The sequence below is a fragment of the Rutilus rutilus genome (assembly GCF_951802725.1).
Source record: "Rutilus rutilus genome assembly, chromosome: 9".
Taxonomy (NCBI): domain Eukaryota; kingdom Metazoa; phylum Chordata; class Actinopteri; order Cypriniformes; family Leuciscidae; genus Rutilus; species Rutilus rutilus.
The window spans coordinates 21,396,594-21,402,662 of NC_140223.1; positions in this window are offsets into that span (position 1 = coordinate 21,396,594).

The window sequence follows — 6,069 nt, forward strand, 5'->3', positions numbered from 1 at the left end:
ATTATACATGATTTTCTGACTGGTGGATAAAGAATTATGCTTAAGTAGTGTTTGCATATTGAAATTTGTGTTTTTTGGATCCAGGGTTTGATGATTTTGTGATAATTACAGAATGCCAATCCTTTCTAAATAAACACATGGGGCAACATGTACATTGACAGTATGTGTATAATTTAGCACAAAGAGTTAAACAGATCTAAACTTTTGTGGGAATGGTTAATAGCATTTATAGTTTTGACAAATGAGTCAGATCGACCAACTATTCAAATTGTGAGTAAAATATTACAGTCCAAAATTGCTGACATGCAAAGTAAATAGCAAGAACTAGAATCATATTTCCCCACCCCCGAATAGAATAGCAAGGAAAAACACCCTTGCATGTTTACAGAAATATTCTAACTAACATCCAGACATCTTTTTAGACTATTTACCTTAATCAGTAAATTACGGATGAAAACATGTTCAATGTTAGTTTGCTGCAACTGGCAGCTGTTGTGTTGAAAGCATAGTGTGATATTTGGCCCATTTTACAAGTCTTTATTTAGCCTCAATACCTCTGTTGGAAGTATGAACGGAGGGAGAACAAATGTGTCTTGACAACTTTCAGTTCAGTTTAATTATTGAGCAAGTGAAGAGACACAGTGTCTCCAGTAGATTCACTCATCAAGCAAATACACACATACCTAAGATACACTGACAGAGACTAAAATGGGAAGAGGCATGAGCAAGAAGATAATAAATCCATTTATGATTTACTGTGTGGTAAAATACAGTCATGCCTTGCTGGCATCATTACATCCCATCAGATCTAATTTGGAGAAACAGAGCACAATCAAGTCGCACAATTTATCAAGTCATTCATAAACTTATAACTATAATGAACACTCAAATGCAACAGACCTCAACGTACCTTTACTCATTCAACTTTTACAATCAAAGCAGGAAAAATAATAATTCTGGTGACTTTGGTTAGTGCAGTCCACAAAGGTATTGGTTTGGCTAGTGAAAAACACAAAGCAACAGTCTAATGAAACCAGAGCTTGTAAAGTGAAATATCCGTAGACATTATTTTAAAAAAGTAAGCAGCCCAGATTTCCTGGATGGAAGTTATAATACAAACATTAACATCCAATATAAATAAAGGTTTATATTCCATTATATAAAAAAAGGAAAACATTGATGAATACAGAAGTGTTTATGGCTACAGAAAAAAAAAGAAAGAAATAAAAATATTAACTGAACAACAAAATGTATCCTAATCTCAAAAAATATTAACAAATGTAACTAAATAGGATCAGATATGATGTGTCATGCAGGGATTCTGGAAAGTCCTTTTTCTGTTTTTCATCATAAATGATAAGGTGCTTAGTTTTTACAAATATTTTGTAATAATATTTAGCTGTTAAAGTGTAAATGTATTGTGTTGTTATAATATAATATAGACTTCAAATGTAGTTACCTCTAAAAGGCATACACGTTTCAATATTTTACAGAATAATTGTACTGTTTATGTAAAATTAGGCTATATTTTTTACTGTATATTGTAAAGTAACTTAATGAGTTAACTATAGCATTTTAATATCGTTTTCCTGTGTTTATAAGGAAATTATTCAATTCTAAAGCCAAACGTCAATGACGTGTATGCAGACTTTTAAAGCAAACAGCTATATCAAAAACCTATTGCTATTAAACTATGCACAAAATACCATAACACAAAAATAAATCTTGTATTATTATTACTACCATTTACATAAGGTGCCATATAGGTCAAATGTATCACAATAATATAATATAATAAGTTATTAATAAAATTTAAGTTTATCAGTCGTCCATTTTAAATAAGCAAAGTCAGAGGAAGGATATCTGATAAATAGTGATAAACAGTGATCCGCACTGATAAATGTGCTGTGTTGGGACAGTTTGCATAGTGCATTAGAAATAGCTGTAACAGCTCGAGTGAATCCAGCGCCGCACGTACGTCTCTCTATCCCTGATTGCACAAGAGGTTTGTTGTCTTCGTGGTGTTCGTTGAATCACCTGGTGTCCAGAAGAGCACATAGTAGATGGCTAAGAAGAAAGCTGCGACTGAAACACACATAAAGTAAGCGATACCCATCGCCACTTTCACCCAGATCTTCGTGGCTCTTTTGGCGTGTTTCACCCTCTGGTCTCCGGGGTAACTCGGTCGCCGAGTCTCCTCTCCTCCGTTTGTCCGGACGGGTTTGTCTCCTCCTCTCATTCTGAGATAACTGTGATTCGTGATAATTCCAGCGGTCAGTGTTTGTTCTTCAGAGGCTTTGAGAAATCTGCCGTGAATCCCGATTCAGGTGAGCGGATTCCTGCACTTCTTCTCTGAGGGATGAGTGTCGTCTCTGCACCATCAGTGTTTTAGAGATGCACAGACACAGGAGTTGCACTGGGTGAACACTGGGCGGAGTTGATTGGCCTTCGTCTCTTATGGAGAACAATTATTTAAAGGTGCTCTAAGCGATGTTGGGTGAAGTCACTTCTTGTTAACGTTCAAAGTATTGTCAAATAAAACACAGCCATGAACCATTTAGAAAAACCAAACTGGATTTACCCACCTGTCCAGCAAAAACAGAGCCACCGGAATTTCGGATTGGAAGCCCTTCTGCCGGCGGAGTTCTCGCCACCTTTTGAATGCTTTTCCGATGTAAATTCGGGACTTAGCGCGTTTCTTCTCCTTTTCCCTATTCTTTGTTATTTGCTAACTTCCCTCTTCATGCCACTCCCCCCCCCCCAAATAAAGTGCAGGCACTAACCCCCCAACCCCCACCCCCAAATCATTCTTGTCGGTTATTGGCTGGAATACTGTTTGTTATGTTTCAGGGTCCAGGCTGGGCCAGTTTGTTTTTGTTGCTGTTTGTGGAGCCTGGGCTGTCTACAGAGATCGGGGTTTTTTTACAGTGTGTTCAGGGGACAGGCAGCTAGTGGATAGTGAGATGTTTGCTGTATGTGACAAAAAATGTTTTGGCCTAAAAAACACGTGACATCGCTTAGAGCACCTTTAATTATCCAAAAGGTACAATATAGGCTACAACATGACTTGTAAATATTATTTTTGTAAATAAAAGTGATTAAAGGCAGTAGGCTACTAGCCCACATTCAAATGCTGACTGGTTTAATTATTTTCAACAACTACACTGGAAAAAGGATATTCATTAATTTTAATGAATAAATGATTTCAAAATGCAGTGAAAAAACAGTTAACTGTAATTTACCTTATATATGGTAATAATAAAATTGTTACTTTCAAATCTTTTTATTATTTTATTAAAGGTATAGCGGAGGATTTTATTTTTCCAGGTGGATCATCAAGACTATTGGTCCTCCTAAGTGTCAATCATTCTGGTGATATGTTTACGTAAGGCCGTTGTACGTGCTCGTGCACACGATGGCGTGCGCTCAAAACACAGGTTGGCCTTCCCACTGATGCCTCAGTCGCGAAGTTTCTACTTGACAGGTAAAGTTTGGCATGCTATTTGGAGAAATCCATTTAAAATCACTGCTAGTAAAAGTTAATGTAAGCTATGATTAGCTTGTGCATGCTCTCTCGTGCACACGTTTAATAGGCGTTCCCTCTCGGGAGCAGGTAGTGTTGCGCATGTGCATTTTTTCAAGAAGTGGAGAGGGTGGTTCTTTTCTAAAATTCGGGAAAATCCTCCGCTATACCTTTAACAAAAGGCAATTATCTTGTGTGTTATAGGGTAAAGGGGCTAACCATCACATTTTGCTTACAACAATCCAATAACATAAAGCAAAATTTTTTTGAAAAAATGGTTGTGTTTTATTTTACAGTAAGCTACATGTAGAAAGTACTGGTTAATAGCCCTTTAAAGGGATACTCCACTTTTTTCGGAAATAAGCTCATTTTACAACTCCCCCAGAGTTAAACAGATGAGTTTTACCGTTTTAGAATCCATTCAGCCGAACTCCGGGTCTGACGGTACCACTTTTAGCATAGCTTAGCACAGATCATTGATTCTGATGAGTCCAGTAGCATTTCTTTCAAAATGACCAAAGAGTTTCAATATTTTTCCTATTTAAAACTTGACTCTTCTGTGGTTAAACCGTGTACTAAGATCGACGGAAAATGAAAAGTTGCGATTTTCTAAGCCTATATGGCTAGGAACTACTCTCATTCCAGCGTAATAATCAAGGAACTGTGTGGCTGTACCATGGGTGCAGCAGGCGTAATGATATGACGCAGCGCCTGAAAATAGTCCCCAGCTCGGTAACTTCTTCCAACGTGACCGGGACTAAGTTTGTCTAACCTATTAGACCTATTTTCAGGCGCTGCGTCATATCATTACGCCTGCTGCACTCATGGTACAGCCGCACAGTTCCTTGATTATTACGCCGGAATGAGAGTAGTTCCTAGTCATATAGGCTTAGAAAATCGCAACTTTTCATTTTCCGTCGATCTTAGTACACGGTTTAACTACAGAAGAGTCAAGTTTTAAATAGGAAAAATATTGAAACTCTTTGGTCATTTTGAAAGAAATGCTACTGGACTCATCAGAATCAATGATCTGTGCTAAGCTATGCTAAAAGTGGTACCGTCAGACCCGGAGTTCGGCTGAATGGATTCTAAAACGGTAAAACTCATCTGTTTAACTCTGGGGGAGATGTAAAATGAGCATATTTCCGAAAAAAGTGGAGTATCCCTTTAAGGTAACTACATAGGTTAAAGGAATAGTTCACTTGAAAAAAAAAAAAAATTCTGTCATCATTTACTCACCCTCAAGTTGTTTCAAGAAGATATTTTGAAGAATGTCGGTAACCAAACAGTTGATATACAGTGGGTATGGAAAGTTTTGGTATGGATATTTCACATTATGAAATAAATGTTTTTCTTCAAAACACGTTGGCCACAATTATTCATACCCTTATAGTAAATACCTTTTTGCAATCTCCTTTTGCCAAGATAACAGCTCTGAGTCTTCTCCTATAATGCCTGATGAGTTTGGAGAACACCTGACAAGAGATCAGAGACCATTCCTCCATACAGGATCTCTCCAGATCCTTCAGATTCCCAGATCCATGTTGGTGCGTCTTCTCTTCAGTTCACTCCACTCATCAGGTCAGGGGACTGGGACGCTCATGGCAGAAGCTTCATTTTGTGCTCCGCAACACATTTTTGTGTTGATTTTGATGTTTGTTTTGGATCGTTGTCCTGATGGAAGATCCAACCACGGCCCATTATAAGATTTCTAGCAGAAGCCGCCCGGTTTGGATTTTTTTATCCGTTGATATTTGATAGAATCCACGATGCCATGTATCTGAATAAGAAGTCCAGGACCTCCAGCAGAAAAATAGGCCCACAACATTAAAGATCCAATGGTATATTAAATTGTACACATGGGGTACTTTTTATCCTTGTGTGCACCAAACCCATCTAGCGTGTTTACTGCTAAAAAGCTCTTTTTTTTTGTTTCATCTGACCACAGAACCCTGTGCCATTTAAAGTTCCAGTCGTGTCTGACAACTGAATATGCTGGAGTTTATTTTTGGAGGAGCGAGGAGCATTTTTCTTGAAACCCTCCCAAACCACAAGTGGGGATGTAGGGGTTGTTTGATTTTTTTTTTAATAGGTTTTCTGACCCCCAAGACTCAACTAATCTCTGCAATTCTCCATCTGTGATCCTTGGAGAGTCTTTGGCCACTCAAACTTTCCTCCTCACCGTGCATTAAGATAATATAGACACACGTCCTCTTCCAGGCAGATTTGTAACATCTTTAGTTGATTGGAACTTCTTATTGCTCTGATGGTCAAAATGGGGATTTTCAATTATTTAGATATTTTCTTACAGCCACTTTCTATTTTGTGAAGCTCAACAATCTTTTGCTGCACATCAGAACTATATTCTTTGGTTTTACTCATTGTGATGGATGATTAAGGGGATTTGGCCTTTGTGCTTCCTCATATTTAAAATCCTGTGAAACGAAGTCATAGCTGGACAATTTCATGTTCCTAGTCCCCCTGGTGTGCTATAAAAAGGTAAATATTAATGGGAATATACTTCAGAGATATTTTATTCATAAAAC